Source organism: Primulina huaijiensis, chromosome 4 (genome assembly GCF_012295235.1).
Source record: "Primulina huaijiensis isolate GDHJ02 chromosome 4, ASM1229523v2, whole genome shotgun sequence".
In the NCBI taxonomy this organism is placed as follows: Eukaryota; Viridiplantae; Streptophyta; class Magnoliopsida; order Lamiales; family Gesneriaceae; genus Primulina; species Primulina huaijiensis.
In genome coordinates this window covers 16,324,765-16,334,034 of record NC_133309.1, presented here as the reverse complement: position 1 = coordinate 16,334,034, position 9,270 = coordinate 16,324,765, and positions in this window count along the sequence as shown.

The following is a 9,270-nucleotide window of genomic DNA, read 5'->3' as shown; positions in this document are numbered from 1 at the left end:
ATTTTTATAAGTGAAAACGGTTATTTTAAATGTGTATGGATTGTTACTATGTTAAAATGTTATTTTAAAACATTTATGGATTTTATGGTTTAATTATGGACATTTAAAGGACATGTTGCATGCTTGATTTAAAAGAAAAACGTTACATGCATGTTTAAATTTTATAAAGTGATGAGAATATAAAACGTTGAACGAAGTGAAGTAATTGTGACTAATACGACGATATGTTGGAAATTTCGTGAGGGTTATGGTCCCAGTGGGAGCCCGACGATCGTGTTTTCTTGGATACGGATATGTATATGCATACAATAATATGTTAATACGTAAGGCCAAGGCCCAGTTGAGCGGTGATAGTGTTGCTGGTGTCCTCGCCGCCCAGCACTGTGGTTACATGTAGATGGATCCATCGCCCAACACGTAGACGTAGACGTAGATGAACACGAAAGTCACAATTAACGATCTGAATTCAACGAAAGGAAAAAGGAACTTGTATATGTTGATGATAATATGTATACGAATATGTTGAAGATGATATGAAAATATTTTTAAAATTTTATGCATCACGAAAATGTTTACGAAAAATGTTTGTGTTTTAAAGTTCATCCATGACATGGAAACATTATTTTTATGTATAATTATTTTTTACTGTTGCATGTGGTTTTATACGTACTATTTGGTATCAATAATATGACGTGTTGAGTCTCTAGAGTTATTAGGTGTGATTGATGCAGGTGGGTATTATAATAACGTTGAGGGAGGCTTGGATGCCTGATTTGACTGGACTGGAGGTGCACATAACCCGAGGACCAGCGGTTCTACTTTTCCGCACTCATGATTTTAAGTTTATGATTTACGTTAAAAGATTTTAAGACTTTTTATTTATGCTTTTGAGGGGTTCTGAGAGGGTGATACATTTCAAATTTATTGCTTTATAGGTTTGGTAAAATGTTAGACGATTTGACTATTTCTTTGATTTTCAAATACTAGTTGAATTTATTATTTTAAAATGGTGCAAAATATTTTATATAAATATTGGAGTAAATTGGTCAAAGGGTAGAGGTTTTTTTTTTTTTTTTAAAATATTCCTAATACTTTTCAAGCAATAAAGTTATGGGACATTTCATGAGTGATGCAAAAATAAAGGAGTAGGGCGTGCCTTAGTGAATGAAGAACAAGAACAATGCATGTGAAGTCCCGTGAGTGATTTCCTTTGCAACTCAACAAAAAAAAAAAAAGAACGGTGCTCGGTGCTTTCTGCTGCTGGTGATGAAACCGAGGGTGGGTGTAGAAATAAATGGGTGAATATCGGTTATGGGGTTACGGGAGGTTAAAGGGTGGAAATAGGTTTAATTGTCATGCTAATTAAAAGATTAAAGACTTTAATCTTGCTAATTAAGGTTTAAAATAATATTTAAGTCTAATGAGTTTAAAAGATGGCTCGTTAGATTCAAATACACTCCCGAAAAATATTTTGTATTGGCAAGATTTTGAAAATAATAACCGAATCATAAAAAAGTCCTCCGATTCAATAAAATTTGTGTACCGTAAAAAAAATAAAATCTTGCTGGTAAAAATACCTAATAAAATCTCATTTTTGAAAAATACAGTTAAAAACACCATGGGTTAATTTATAAAAATAAATCGTGAATTAAAATAATTTTTCTGAAATTTCTCCGGTCTCCGATCCTCGTCCGAACGTGAAATGTACATAGAAACCCTAATGCGTGAACTTTTAAAATTTCATGAATTAAATCCTATCATGCATGAATTATGCATAAAATACATAAAAATAATTAAACACATAATTAAAAATAAAAATCCTAGATTGCATGCACTTATGTTAATCTAATTAAATTCCTGGACCTTATAGTTTTTTTGTTCATCGAATCGATGGTGTGACTCCGTTTTCGAGGCTACAAACTTTGAGACAAGGAGTAAAGAATGTCAATGACTACTTTAAAGAGTTGAAAGTAGTCATGATTAGGGCAAATATAGAGGAGGATAGTGAAGCGACGATGGCACGTTTTCTTTGTGGTTTGAATAGGGAGATTGAAGATCAAGTGAAGCTTAGGCACTACTTGGATCTAGACGAGATGGTGCAAATGGCCATAAAGGTGGAAAAACAACTCAAGAGGCGAGGAGTTGGCTGCTCCAATCAAATTTGGAGTTCATCATCTTCTTGGCGACCAAATGTGATGAAACGTGAGGAGAGCAAGGTGATGACTAAGCCTAAGATTGAGACCAAGAAAGAGACGCCTAAAAAAAGAGTGCAAGTTAAATATGAAACTCCTCTTAATCGTTCTAGGAATATTAAATGTTTTATGTTTCAAGGGGTTGGTCATATTGTTAGCCAATGTCCTAATAATAGGGTAATGATATTGCATATCTATGGTGAATATAAGTCTCAAAGTGAGGGTGATGACGAGGGTGATGATGATGAGATTCCATCGTTAGATGATCTTGATGAGGGATATGATGCGGTTGTAGGTGAAGCACTAGTGACTAGGTGGATCATGAGAGCTCAAGTCAAGGCGGAGGAGACGAACCAAAGAAAGGACTTATTCCATACTAGGTGTTTTGAAAACGAAAAGGTTTGCAATCTTATCATCGATTGGGGAAGTTGCACTAATGTGGCTATTTTTAAGATAGTAGAGAAATTGGGTTAAGCTACAATGAAGCATCCTCTACCATATAGGCTTGAATGGTTGAACGACTGTGCCGAAGTGAAGGTGAACAAACAAGTATTGGTATCTTTTTCGATTGGAAAGTATGTTGATGAGGTATTGTGTGATATGGTGCCAATGCATGCATGTCATATCTTGTTTGAAACGCCATAGTAATATGATAGGCGAGTGACGCATGATGGGTTTAGGAATAGGTATTCATTTGTTCTCAAGTAGGAACATGTTTTACTTCCATTGTCCCCAAAGCAAGTGTTGGAGGACCCATTTAAAAAAAGAACGGAGATGAGGCCGAAAGAGAGAGTGAACAAAAAATTGAAATGGCCTTTGAAAGCAAAAACGAAATTGTTGAAAAAAAGAGTGATCAAGAGAGTGAGACGACCATACAAAAGAAAAAAGAGAGGAAAGAAAATGAGAAAAAAGAAGCCAAGAAAAAAACATATATGGCCCAAAAAGGTGAGTTAAAGCAATTATTGCACGCACATGATCCACTTGTGTTGATTCTTTATAAAGAGATCCTCTTTAACACAAGTGATATAGTCGGGTCCCTTCCGAGCATTGTTGTTTCGCTTTTTCAGGAGTTTGAAGATGTATTTCCGGAGGAGCTACCTCAAGGCTTGCCACCATTGAGGGGAATCGAGCACCAAATCGATTTCGTGCCTGTTAGTGCATTGCCAAATCGTCCAGCCTATAGGAGCAATCCGGAGGAGACTAATGAGCTTCAACGGCAGGTAAGTGATATGTTAGATAGGGGTTTTGTGCGTGAGTCTATGTATCCTTGTGTTGTTCCTGTTTTATTAGTTTCTAAGAAATATGGCTCATGGGGTATGTGAAAGCAGATTGGTTACGGTGCCCGGTTGCGCAACGGAAGTTTTGAAAAATTGTTTTCAAAACGAAAATACAAAACCGAGCACCTTACAATATGTGTAGCAAATAACAAAACAAACATGTCATACATAGAGTGTTTAAGAAATATAACTATCAATCTCTTAAGATTGATGATGGCTCCAACTAAGATGTTAAACACCTTAGCTCTTGAATGGTAGACTAATCTACAAGCCTCCCTTGAGCACTCCTTGCTAAAAAATCAAGCCGAAAACCAACAAGGAAGATCCCTTCTAATTTTGCCCTATAAAAATTAGAGGATTTTTCTTTGATAAGAGTATGCAATCTTCAACAATTGAAGAAGAAAAAATGAAAGAGAATAGGAGATGAAAATTTCGGCCCTTGCATGTAGAAAAGGGATGAGAAAGCTTTTTCTTGGCTGTGTAAAAAGTTGTAAAGTGCACCAGCATGCCATGCGTTGTTTAATGAAAAATTGGCCTCCAACCCTTCACCTCCCTTGCATGCTTTCTACTCGGGGTTGTAAAATTTACAAAGCCCATGGACTTTTTTTAAAATTTTTCAAACAAATTTGAGACCAATTAAACCTTACTTGAATTTACTCAAGCCCACTAGTTGAATAATTATTTCTAATTAGGCTCTACAAAGCCCAATGTTATTTAATTAATTCAATACTTGAATTAATTTAATTATTTAGACTCTACTAGGTCCACTAGTGTTTGATTAATTCAACAATTGAATTAATTTAATTTAGTTCATAATAATGTTTATGAAAATCACGATTTTCAAATACATTATTTATTTGAGCCTTCTTTTAATTTAGGAACACTTCCACAAATTAAAAGTTACTTTCCCCTTATAGAAGCTATACTTCTAATTTTCCTTGTGCATTTAAACTCCTTTATAAGTTGTTCAACACATTAAACTATTTTCTTCTCAACGGGATCTAGAAAGTTAGCACTTGTGTGGCCCTTAATGGTTCATTTTAATGGTTCATTGATACAACTAGCAGTGGGTTCACATCCCAATGTGATTCGGGACTAAACATGTCCTTATATGAGTGTACCCCAATTGCTTCATTCTTACTTATCAACTCCTTGATAATAAGAATGTCAGAACTCAAGTCTGATAGTACCCAACCAATCATGTTAAATGTCTAGCAGCATCGCTTACATGATTCCCTAGGTATCAAATGATAGTGCCTGGAAGAACCATTCTATTATGGTTAGCGTACAGTACGGACCCTTCATCTCATATATCCCGATCGATTCGACAACTATTGTTATATCGAGAGTTGTCAATGAATCGATACTATGTGTCATGTCGTCGTTGCATTGATGCTGTAAGATATGAAACTCCTTTCATAAATACCACCAACACTCTGATCAGAGATTTCATACTACATACGCGTCGGATATCCATACCCGAAGGTAAGCGGTGAATCCCCGATTACAATGCATCGACTCCTATATGTTTCGACAGAACACCCAACCTTGCCACCTGATGACCCCATAAGAGTCTGTAAACAAGTCAAACTGCAATGCTAGCATATAGAGTCTCAATGTTATCTCGGGTCATAAGGACTAATGGTGTACAACCATAAACTAGGACGTTTCCAATTGATAAGTGAGAACCACTTGGAAAGTCCTTTATGGAGAGTTGTTCAGTGCACTTTACAAGGAGCACCTATATGCATGTTCGGACATCACAATTTCCCTTACCAATGAAACATGGTACTCACATCGCAGATACTAGTCTCAAACTCGAGCGGCCTATATCCTTCTTAGCGACGGCTGAATCAACTATGAACTGTTTAGAATATACAGTATTCCAAATTTGAGTTTTCTGATACTCATCATATGAGCATCTCATATTTTTTCTACTATTTTTATATTCAAAGACTTTATCTATGCAACAAGCATGGGTATACAGATAAAGATGTGACAAAACAATAAATTCAAATATTATTAAAATAAAGATTGTTTATACATAAAGTTCCAGCATGAACCCACAGCCAACACTTGACTCGACGGGCACCTACTCTAACAATCTCCCACTTGTACTAGAGCCAACTACCCATATGCTTCAAACCCATCGATTCGCGATGTTTCTCGAATCATGGTCCAGGTAAAGGCTTAGTTAGTGGGTCAGCAACATTATCTGCGGAGCCGACTTTGTCAATCGACATTTCTCCTCTTTCCACAATCTCTCGGAGGATGTGATACTTTCTCAATACATGTTTGGAATTCTGATGAGACCTTGGCTCCTTCGCCTAAGAAATGGCTCCCGTGTTGTCACAAAACACCGGCACAGGAGCAACTCCATTAGGAAAAACGCCCAACTCTCGGGCAAAATTCCTTATCCAAACAACCTCCTTTGCTGCAGCTGATGTGTAATATCTAATCTTTTATCCTTCTATTGTCAATGATGTTATTATATGGTTTGGTGTTATGGATATATGGTTAAATTATTATTGATCATGGTTATTGTAATGGTTTATGAGTATAGTTGATGGAAGGGTTGGTATTTCATGTTATAGCATATATATTGTTATTGCATTGTAATCATGGTTATTTATTGTATGGTTTTGGTATGGTTAAGTAGATGGTTGTGTATTTAAAGGAGTTGTTATTGTTGTGAATGTATAATGTTGGGAGTTGGATTGATGATTTGGATGGTTTGTGTGAGGCCCGGGGCCGAAGAGGGCGGGGGGTGATCGCCGGTGCCATGAGGTTGCATGGACAATGAGCGGCTCCTGGCAGGTTTCTAGGCGGAGGGAACATGAATGAACCGATCTTACACCGGAAAGAGAGGGATTCCGAGACTGTTCAATGTAATGAACTGTACTATTGAAGAGGGCTTAAAAGATTTGATATGTACTACTCATACCACGAAGGTGCATCTTCTTTTCGGTAGCTCATCACATAAGAACTCCAAAGTTAAGCGTACTTGACTTGGGGCAATATTGGGATGGGTGACCTCATGGAAAGTTTCTTAGGGTGCGTGTGAGTGAGGACATAAGCACGCTGGAAAGACTCGTCTCGGTACAGTGAGGACAGTCGTTGAATCTAGAGCGTTACAGTTGGTAACAGAGCTGACCTCTCCTAGTACGGTGTGGGTTCGGGGACGAACCAAGCGGAAGCTGGTGGGCATGTGAGGCCCGGGGCCGAAGAGGGCGGGGGGTGATCGCCGGTGCCATGAGGTTGTACGAACAATGAGCGGCTCCTGGCAGGCTTCTAAGCGGAGGGAACATAAATGAACCGATCTTACACCGGAAGGAGAGGGATTCCGAGACTGTTCAATGTAATGGACTGTACAGTTGAAGAGGACTTAAAAGATTTGATATGTACTACTCATACCACAAAGGTGTATCTACTTTTCGGTAGCTCATCACATACGAACTCCAAAGTTAAACGTGCTTGACTTGTGGTAATTTTGGGATGGGTGACCCCCAGGGAAGTTTCCTAGGGTGCGTGTGAGTGAGGACATAAGCACGCTGGAAAAACTCGTCTTGGTACAGTGAGGACAGTCGTTTAATCTGGGGCGTTACAGTTTGAGCCAAATAGGTAATTGGGGTGCAGAAAAGGTATGAAAATTGTGGTATTTGTTAATTTTTTTAGCATAATAAATGGGATATTGATCCAAATGACATTAAGCCAATTGTATTAGAAAGCTAAGATCCAAAGCTACAACTTTCATGTTTTGAGTTTTGTTCAAATAGTTGAGAAAGATGAGTCAAAAGTGGCCTGAAGTGTGTTATGTATATCGTCGTTCCTACACTGACACATTTTGGTAGAATGGGCATAACTTTCGACTCCGACCTCCAAATTACCTGAAACTAGTGGGAGATTCAAGGAACGACGTAGGGCTACAAATGTCATGTTTACCACTTTGGCTAATTCAGAAGAAAACGTATAGTTTTGGCCCTTGGACAGTTGGTACACGGATCCTACACGGACCCATACACGAGATCTGGGTATTGCCAAGCAAAATTTGTGATTTCGAGAGTGAACATGGACCCATACACGGAGAGGGGCACATGGTCCGTGTCTATGGCGTAGGAAACACATTTTTAAGAGTTTCTAAGCCAATAATTTATCAATTTCACTTATTCTTCTTGCAATCCATTGACTTGGGGAGCTAGGGTTCTTCATTTCTTTTCCTAATTCCTTTGTTTCCAAGGTTTGGATCTTCAAGTTGGAAGTGTGATCTTCATATCCTCAAGAGCAAGTAACCAAGGTAAGGAAACTTATCTTTTGGGTATTTGGTTGAAGTGATGGGAATGGTGGTTTAAGCTTGAATGATAGTTATAGGTTGAAGATGTGAAGTTAATGGTATAATCTTGATCTTGTGTTGTAGGATCAACTACCAAGAAGCTATCAAAACAAGTTCTATTGGTAGTAAGTGGGCTTTTTCTTTGAATTCATCTCATGGCCTATATATATGTTGGATGATGTTGTTATTTTTCCTAGCTCCTTTAATCCATTGATTATATACTTGCTATGTAATGGTTCATTGATTGAAAGAAAAGAAAAGGTATTTTGATGCCAATTGCTAAGGAAGAAGCTAGTTCTAATTACATGCACACCACAAGGTTGATAAAATGATTCAATGGTTCTTTTTATGGCTTGATAGTTATATGGTAGTGGTGGTGCTTTTAGCACTTATAAACCCACATAACGGAAGTTGATCAACATTTAACATGTACAGTGACTGATTTTGACTGAAATGTACACGTATACAATCGACGGATGACTTACCAATTCCATACAAGGAAAATGAAAGAAATGGTTGATAGAATGTCATCTTTTAATTGTTATCTATATATTCCATTGAACGATGACATTTTCTATAGTTCAATTATAATGATTCCTTTATTTACACTATTGTACATGTAATTGTTATTCAAAGTTCCACTTACTGAGTTTTGTAAACTCATTCTAATTATGTCATGTGATGCAAATAAAAACGAATAGCGATAGAAGTGTCAGGAATGGAAGGTGCATGTGCCAAAGCTTGGAGAATGATGTTTTGATAAAATATGGCAATTATAAAATGGTTTCGAGTATTGTACCTTCGTTTATGTTTTGAACAAGAAAATTATGTCTTAACTTTTGTCAAACACTTGGTAGTTATGGAGATGGGATCTATGTGTTTAGTGGAGGTTTTGAGAATATATGTGTATTTTGGAAAGATTGATTGTGGTAATTATTTATTTTGTTTGCTTGGGAATATTTGGTAAGTCTATATTTATGGGCAAACTTTGCCAAAATTTTATCAATTATTATTTTCTCCAAATCTTTTATAAGGCTTCCGCATTATAGCATTTAAAGTTTAATGTCATGGGTAAGGGTGTCACATGATGCAGCAATGTATTCTGCCTCAGAGGTGGAATCCGCAGTACTGTCTTGCTTGGAATTCTTCCAAGAGACAGCAGCACTATTGAGCATGAATAAGAACCCAGAGGTTGACTTTGAGTCATCGATATGTATTTGGAAGCTAGAGCCCGTATAGCCTTTCAATTTCAGTTCTCCACCTCCATAGAGCTAGAATAGCTTATTCTTCCTACTCAAATACTTGAGGATGTCTTTCACAGCTTTCCAGTGTGGAAGAACGGGGTTCGATTGATATCTACTCACTATACTTAGTGCAAAAGCCACGTCAGGACGTGTAGATATCATCCCATACATGATGCTACCAATTGCAGATGCATAAGGAATGCTTTTCATCGCCGCTATCTCTGCAT